The sequence below is a fragment of the Aegilops tauschii genome, chromosome 2 (assembly GCF_002575655.3).
Source record: "Aegilops tauschii subsp. strangulata cultivar AL8/78 chromosome 2, Aet v6.0, whole genome shotgun sequence".
Classification (NCBI taxonomy): domain Eukaryota; kingdom Viridiplantae; phylum Streptophyta; class Magnoliopsida; order Poales; family Poaceae; genus Aegilops; species Aegilops tauschii.
The window spans coordinates 60433757-60442507 of NC_053036.3; the positions used below are offsets into that span (position 1 = coordinate 60433757).

General features: G+C 44.4%; 1 long non-coding RNA gene across 1 annotated transcript; it reads right to left on the reverse strand.

Moving 5' to 3' along the window:
• Positions 1–205: 205 nt before the first annotated feature.
• Positions 206–2080, reverse strand: LOC141041949 (uncharacterized). The gene is made up of 2 exons (XR_012203720.1): positions 1025–2080; positions 206–954 (listed from the first exon to the last, which is right to left on the reverse strand). It is a non-coding gene; the product is annotated as an uncharacterized lncRNA (long non-coding RNA).
• Between the last annotated feature and the right edge of the window lie 6671 nt (positions 2081–8751).

Sequence of the window (8751 nt, forward strand, 5' to 3'; positions counted from 1 at the left end):
AGAAAACTACACTATGTTTGAAGTATATAAAAAAGGGGGTTGGACCTCTTTTTCCAATCATGAAGTATTGGTTCTCTAGGCATAATAATACTGCGGTTTGCAAATACTTTGATTCTAAAAAATGAAGGGACCCATAAAGGAAAGCAAAAAAAATCCTCAATGAGATAGAAGAGATTGGGCAATCAAATTAATGAAAAAAGCAATCAGAAACAAAAAAGGACAAAGCAATCGTTCCTAAACAAAAAAAAGAAACATCGCTTGTTTCTGGGCCTCATTTATCCTTTGTGGGCCTATTGCAGCTTGATTCTCTTTGGGCCCGCGAACTAGGTTTCTAGCAGAACTGACGAACTCGAGGACAAAAGTTTGGCAAGTGCGAGAGAGAAGAGAAGAACTTGATGTATATCCCTTGTGCTGCTCAAGTACTGCTTACTGTCATCTGACGAGCTAGGGTATGATCCAACACTCAAGGTTATTTGCTAACAAAATAATCCTATCACTGAACTGGTACTTGTCTTCTACCGAAACTGAAAGTGTCGAAACTTAACAGTAAACTGCATACATTCAGAGATCGACAGTTGCACTAAACAGAGTTGCATTTGAGATAAACAGACTTGGATTGCTAAACAGTGGCAACAACAGTAGACAAACATCTCTAACGAGAGATGGCCATCAAGTAAAAAATTCCTAGAGCAAGTATTCCTAAAGCTATCAGATTGGATTGCTTCTTCAACTCAATCAGCTGCTTGAAGTTCTTGTTCATCTTCTTCAATTCCGTCTTCAGTTCGACATCTACCACCGTCGGGTATTCCGGACGCGCTGCTGCTGCCGGAGCGGCACTGTCATGGGGCAGATTGAACTCGCGGATTGCATTCCCCTCGAATCCAGCAAGCCCAACCCTTGAAGCCTCTGGATGTAATCATCCATCCACTCGAAATGGTGGCATTTCTTCATGATCTGAAAATGAAATGTGATAGATTTTTTGAGAAATTAGAGATAAAGGATGCGAGGAAAACTCAGATCTAACCTGCCCCTCCGGCTTGCTCTCGCATTTGACGAACTCGCGCCCAAAGTTCCCATTCTTCTCCTCCTTCAAAGTAAACCGCTTCAGTGGCGCAGTCCGTGGGCAGTCAGTGCATCGAGTCATCGGCACTGGACCATACACCGGCCACGTGGAACGGGGGGCTGACGAGGAGGTCGACATATCGCCCGAGAGGAAGAAACAGAGGAATTGCTCGAGAGGAAGAAGAACGAGAAGATGGGGAAAGAAACAGAGGAATTGCTCGAGAGGAAGAAGAACGAGAAGATGGGGAAAGAAACAGAGGAATTGCCCTATCTGCTCGATGCCTTTGTCTGTCAGATGGAGAAGAGGAGAAGGGGAAGCTATATTGACGATTTGCCACATTGTATTTTGTAGTTTGAATATTTGAACCAACTCTTAACACTGACATGTGGTGGTCATGTGCGAAAAATACAATTTCATATGTAAAGTGGGGCAGATCGTAAAAACCCGAGAAGGACAGTGCAGTAGCCAATCAGGATGCATCACGCGGATCGCGCATGCCTGCCCACATCTGACGGGTGGTGTTTGGCGCTTGGTAGGATCCGAGGACGGACATTCGACGCTAGGGTTTGGAGCATTTCTGCGGGGTTATGAGCGAGTCAACGGGGTTATTAGGGTTTGACCAGATTTGAAATGGTCATGACTAAATTAGAAAAAATCGCAAAATATAAAACAAACGTAGTTCGTCCGTTTATGAGACCTAGTTACCATAAAAAAATATAAACTCGGTATAGGGGCATTTTTTTGAAAAATCATTTTTTGAAGTGATCTGTCAAAATCAAGTTCAAATGTTTTTAAAAAATTCAAAAAAACTCAAAATGTTGTAATTGTTGTGCACATAGCCGTCATATGTGACAAGGTTATGAGAAAAAAATATAAACTTGGTGTAGGTCATTTTCATGAAAAAAGGCTTCACACAAATGAGCTATCACCTATGAACATGTTCAGAGTTCGTATAATAGGGAGAGAGGGTTTAGGGTTTGAAAAAAAATCAGAAAAAATCTCCATAGCATCATTTTCGAGTGAATAAGAAGGATCTAAACTTACTTTTTCATTTTCATATCTAAAACGTGTTATTTCACGGTTTTGAATTAAAAGCATATTTTTTCAAAAAAAATGTAGTAATATGAATATTAATCAATAAATAGTGAGACTTCGTTTTTACCATATATATATGGAACAAGTGTTCATAAAAATATATATGCCTCATTTAGCCAAGGTAAAAAAAACTTGATTTCAAATAGGGCTGTTTACCCTAGCTTTCGAGCTTGTTTCTAGCACATTTCTCATTCGGACTGTTCACCTACGAATATTGGGCTTCAAATGCTCGATCAAATACACCACACAGAGAAATGAACCTCCAATGTTCAACTTCAACTTTGGCTCGAATCCAAATTTTGGCCCAAATTAAAATATTGATTTAAATTCAAATTTTGATGGAAATTTGAATTCTGACACAAATAAGAAACCAAAGTAGAAGCAACATTATTACAAGGGATCCCTTATTACAACTGATAAGTTTTCACAGTAGCTCAAATATACCAAGTTTTAAGATGCCAACATCTTAATACAAATCTACCAAGTTTTAAGCGATTGACTCGCCCTCAAATTGACAACACAAACATTTCCCAACAACTTAATTCAAATTTTCGACTTGCTCCTTGTGTTTGCAGCTGGGCTTTACTTTCAGACTCTTGTTCCTTTTGATCTTGGGCTTTACTTGGGGTTTTCCCCGTGGAGGTGTTGATGGAGTAGTTCCACTCGCTGAGCACTTGACGACCATTTGACGGTCATCTATGGGTTCAATAATCTTTAAAGGCACAATTGGAAAAATTACCCCCTCCTCTTCCTCTCTTATAGCTTCAAAACCATCAAAGGCCATGGTTTCAAAATCTTCTGCTTCTTCATCTCTTGGACTTTTCTCCCTAGAGCTGGTAAATAAAATTATAAGCCATAGGCAAAAAAGACAACAAATGCAAACAAAAGGGTAGCTGCATTCTACAAAGGGTGCAAACACATACCAAGATGCTTCATTTGCTGCTGCATTCTCCACTGCTTCAATTGCTGCTGCATTCTCCACTGCATCTTCAGTCTCCATTGCTGTTGCATTCTCCTCAGCATTGGCTGCTGTCCATCTTTCCTCCTCTCCAAATGATGCATCCACTGCATTGGTACAAAGCCTAGCAATATGCCCCAGAACTCCACATTTTTTGCAAGCACGCTTCTTTGGTAGACGACCCTCCTCACCTGCTCTAATCCTCTGGTTCCTTGGTCTTCCTGGTGGTCTAGTAATGACAGGAGCGTGGAGTTTGAACCCTGGATCTACTATGTTCCATTGATCTTTCCCCAATAGTGCAGGCACATTGTCAGCATAAGCAGACATAAATTTGGCAACAGAGAAATACTCAGAGCAATATTGATCAACTTCACCATCTGCACCCCCGATAACGGTCATCAGATGTAGGGCATGTATGCATGGCTTCCCACGGATCTGCCATTGCCTACAAGTACATTCTCTAGTACTTAGGTTCACAGGATACCTCCATACCCTATTTTTAGTGTCAGTATATGTAACCTCTCCCTCATATGTACCAGATCGAATACATTTCATCTTCAGTCCTCTTGCCTTCAAGTGCAATGCCTTAATCAGTGATGGGAGCATTTGATGACCAACATATTGTGTTTCTGCAATTCTTTTGCGAAGAGCCATCTTTATCATGATCATTTGCCTCATCTTGTCAAATGCTTGCCACAACAAGAGCCCTTTCACTGACTTGAACTTTGAATTGAAGCATTCTGCAAGGTTACTGGTCACATAATCTACTTTGCAGATTTCGTTGAATTGGCTTCTTGACCACACCTTACCATGATGTGCATCCATGTACTCCTTCACAAGAGGATTTTGAGCATACAACACTCTCAAATGGTGTTCATGCTTCCTTTTGCTGCATGTGTATGATGCTGGCAATAAGTTCTCATCATAAACTTTACCTTTGAACTTCTTTTTGAAATTATGCGCTAGGTGTCGCATACATTCCCTATGCTCCACTCCAGGGAATAAAATTTCCACTGCACTCTCTAAACCCTTGCAAGCATCTGTGTGTATAGCTAAACCTGGGGGTGTGCCTATAATGTTGCGCAACTGCTGCAGAAACCAGACCCAACTTTCCTCAGACTCTGCCTCCACCACACCAAATGCAACTGGGAATAGCCAGTTGTGTCCATCAACTGCAGAAGCTGCTACTAGCTGTCCTCTCCATCTTCCAGTCAAATGTGTAGCATCTACAGCCAAATAGGGCCTGCAACCATCTAGAAACCCCTGCCAGCAAGCCTTGAAACAAACAAAAGCCCTTCTGAAGCACTCCTTCTGAAATGACTTCCCATTTATTTTGAATGGAACTGTATGCTTGTCAATCTCTACAACACTCCCTGGACTTGCCATCTCCACTTCAGCTTTGAAAGTGTAAAGCAGCTGAAAACTGTCATTCCATTGACCATTAATTCTGTCAAGAGCCCTTTCCTTAGCATTGAAAATTCTCATGTAAGGAATTTCTATCTTGTACTTCTCAAAAAGCTTCCCATGGAGTGCTGTTGGACCAAGTCCAGGTTCTTCTCTCAGCCAATCCAATATAGCATCTGCCACCCACCTAGTTTTTGCTAGCTTGGTTTTGGCCTTCCCCCCTCCCCCTCCAGGTGGACATGTGTGCTTGTGTGGGTTTTTCTTTATCTGAAACAAAATAAAAGGGTAAAAAAACAGTTGATAAACCTTACTCAACGATCTGAAACTAAATTACTAACTGAACTTGGATTACCTGAATATATTTGCTCTTGATCATACGAGATGCATGCAACTTCCACCTACACCTAGGATATGGACAAAATACTGTGAACCTTGCTGGCTCACTCCTTTTAATCTTATAGGTGTTTTCAGATATAATGCACCATGTTGTCACTGCATTCCGACAGTCCACCATTGATTGGAAAATGGTACCTACACTAAGCTCAGGTTTTTCCCTGTTCCACTCAATTGTTGGCATGTCATCACCATCGTATTCATCCTCGATTAAGCTCTCCATGTTCTCCACCTTCTCTTCATCGTCAGTGTCATCAAACCTAGCTTGGCTGATGGGCTCCTCCATATATTCGTCATCCACTGCTTGCTGACTGGCTACATCGACCAGTTCAGGAAACATCATCTCGTCTTCATCATCATTTGTAGGCACTGCCTCGTCAGGTTCTGCATCTTCTTCTACACCAACTGCAGAAGGTACACGAGAAGCAGCAGCTGAATCGGAACCAGAATTGGCAGCAGGCATGTTCTCGCTCCATGAACCACTTGCTTTACTTGGTGTCGACCTACAAGGAGTGCCAGGGTGCTGGCTATTAGCACAGACAGATGATGTCTGAACTCCCTTCCCCTTCGCCCGTTCTGCGCGTGGCTGAAGCACATCGATTTGGAGTTTACCAAATCGGCAGCCAGCAATCCCAGCAAAAAGCAACGGCATATGATCGTCGCAAGTTAGTGGGAGAAATCTTTGCTCGTCACTGCTGAAGTAATTCAGTTCAACAGCATCGGCATCACTCCAGGGATAGGTGTTTCGGAGCTCAGCTCGCAAATCTTTGAAAGATATGCTGGTTTCTACCACTTTGGGATAGAAAAATGATGAAATCAAATGCGGTTTAGTACCACGCAGCACACTAGTTTCCATTCTAATCGCCAGCCGGAAAGCCAGCGCAGGATCAATCCTATTTTGTTGAAGGAAACAAAGGCTTCAGTTAGCCGGGTAAAATCGAGCACAAATTCAAACGATTCAAGCAAACAGAAGTCAAATACGGCCTACTATACGACTTAGAACGTCAATTCGAGAGGAAACAATTCTTACCCAGGTTTAATCCATGAATTATCTGCCGCAGATTCCACCCAATCCTCTCCACGGTCGACTGCATTCCGGCCATCCTCACTCAACATCGCTAAGTAATCCCAGGTGGGGAGGTGGGCTATATCTGGCGGAGACGCGGCGTCGCCGACGAACTGAATAGGGGCATAGGGTGGAGGAAACAACTGTGGTGGACGCGGCACGACGCCGGCGGAGGGGGAGGGGCGGCGCGGTGCAGTGCGGCCTATCTAGATTTGTTTCAGATTCAGACAAGCTGCCCAATACGTGTCTCCTTGCGGTCCCACCCGTCAGCAAGCAACAGTCAGATGAAGACTCGGCCCCACTCGTCAGCAATTAACGGTCAATGGACGGTCAAGACGGCAAACGCCCGCTATGAGCATTTGTGAGAGTTTCAGCTAAGGAAGAGGGGAAAAGTGAGCAAAAGTTTGGAGCGTGGGGAAAAGTGAGCACAACTAAGGAACCAGGGGCACTAATTTAAATATCCCTTAATATTAACATAGAGATTATATTAACAATAAAATTCGTTAAACATGTAATTTGCTTTTAACTGTGGCATTGCATCAATTTTCCAGCGGCATTACTAGAGGGTGTTTGTTTACAGGGACATTTTGGTGTAGGGACTAAAAAAACTCCGTGTCAGTCCCATCTAAACCAAACAGGAGGGACTTTTAGGGACTAAAAGTGGGATTTGGGACTAAAGAAAGAAGACCCCAAGGGAGTCTTTTTGGGACCTTTTCCAACAGTTGCCCCTGCCACGCATTCCACCTTGTCTCTATTAGTTCATTACTAGGGGTAGGTCTTTTAGCATGTCATTTAATAACCTCTAGTCCATGTTTAGTCCCTGGAACCAAGCAGGTAGGGACTAGGGAGTTTTTAACCAAACAGGGCCTTAGATTAACAACAGCTAATGAGTTGCACGGGACAGTGGACGCACCAGCACCACGTGCATCTATCGATGTACTGTGGTCATGCACAGTCTGTTGCAACAAAGAACAAACAACCAAGGAGCATATTTGTGTTGGTCCCAGTTTTGTTATCTTTAGACACCTTTCCCTATGTGAGCGCAGCAAATCTAGTCCTGCTCAAACTCTACAGCCTTGTCCCTTCCTTTCCTTTTTGAACTAGTACTTTCGCCCCTTCCTTTCCTCTTTGAACCACGTCCTAGATTTATGCGATACAACTTTCCCCCATTCCTTTCCTCTTTGAACCACGTCCTAGATTCATGCTATACAACTTTCCCCCTTCATTTCCTCTTTGAACCACGTCCTAGATTCATGTTATATACAACGTTTCCCACTACTTTCCCCCACTCCTTTCCTCTTTGAACCACGTCCTAGATTCATGGTATACATGCAGCTAGAGCAATGCATGTGGAGTAAGTAAATTATACCTTAAGGTTCTTGGGGCGTGGTTCGGTGGGCGACGGGACGGCGGCGAAGAAGAAGGGGTCGGAGGCCCTCCCGCGCCGCCGCTGGGTGGAAAGTGAACAGCTGCGCCGGTAGTCCCTCACCGACGGCGACAGCGTTAAGCCTCCTTCCCTTCCCGGGGGACGGATCCTGCCGGCTCTTTGAGCACCAGTGAGGGGAGAGAGAGGCCAACGAAGTCTTGTTTAGATCTGGAGAGGGCGAGAGAGTGTGAAGAGAGCAACTACAAGCACTGAGGCTCCAGCGGGAGAGGGCGAGAGAGTGTGAAGAGAGCAACTACAAGCGCTGAGGCTCCAGTGTGTATATATATACAGGAGAGAGAGTGTGAAGCGTGTGAACCCTAGAAAACATTTTGACCAGTCAAAGAATCCTCCTGGCACAAATTATGCTCAAGTGTAGTTATCGAACCCGAGACCTCAAGTTTGATGAGCGAACAGGCTAACCAGCTACACAACCCTCCCGTTATGTTCAACGAGAGGGAAATAACCTTTTATACATTCCTGCATTCGTGTGACAAGCATGCCGTGTTTTGTGTGTGTGTGTGTGTGGGAGTCATTGGGATTTCAATCATAATCGTGTCATGTGGCTTTGGTGGTAAGACTATCCACAGTGGTGCAGAAATAATGCAGCCTTAGTCACCTTACCTCTCTCCACGTAGTACGTTGGGTCCCACCAGTCAGAGGGTGAAACAAACAAATTAATAAGAAAAATTAAAAGCTCCAGCGGTGTATCTTACCTCACACATCTCGCTAATGCTCGGGAACACTGTCCAATTGATCCCTCTGTTTGCTCACGTACTATTTTAAGTGAATCCTTATTATAACATGCACACAAATTTTGGGCACTTGTATTCGACTTAAGTCAGTGTGCCACCGTATCTCGTATACTTACTACTCCCTCCGTCTAGGTGTAATAAGTCACGTTAGAAGGTGCAACGGGACCAAGGTGCGTGCGTGTGTGTGTGTGTGTGTGTGTGTGTGTGTTTAACAGCATGTGTGTGTTAGAGAGAGCGACAGATCGACCTACTCCTATAGAGAGATGTTGTGTAGTGTACGATTTTAGCCGCGAGAGTCGGTGCATCCTCTCATTTCCGGGCGTGTCCGGTAGGGACATGCGGACAGCTGCCATGCCCGCTCCTGACCAGCCTGGCCCACCCAAAGCCCCTCCATCGCCCGCGCGCGCTTCCCGCCCGAAACGGTCAGCGCCGCTCCAAAGAATCGGTGCCGCATTCATGCCTGAGCAGAGCGGACGCAACCTCTCACTGGCGCAAGAGTGATGGTTGCTTCGTCCGTCCAACTTACTGCTGGGTCTATGTGATTTGACGGCTCATTGGTCTTTATTACTGAGGTGGTAGGACTGCTGGATGTCC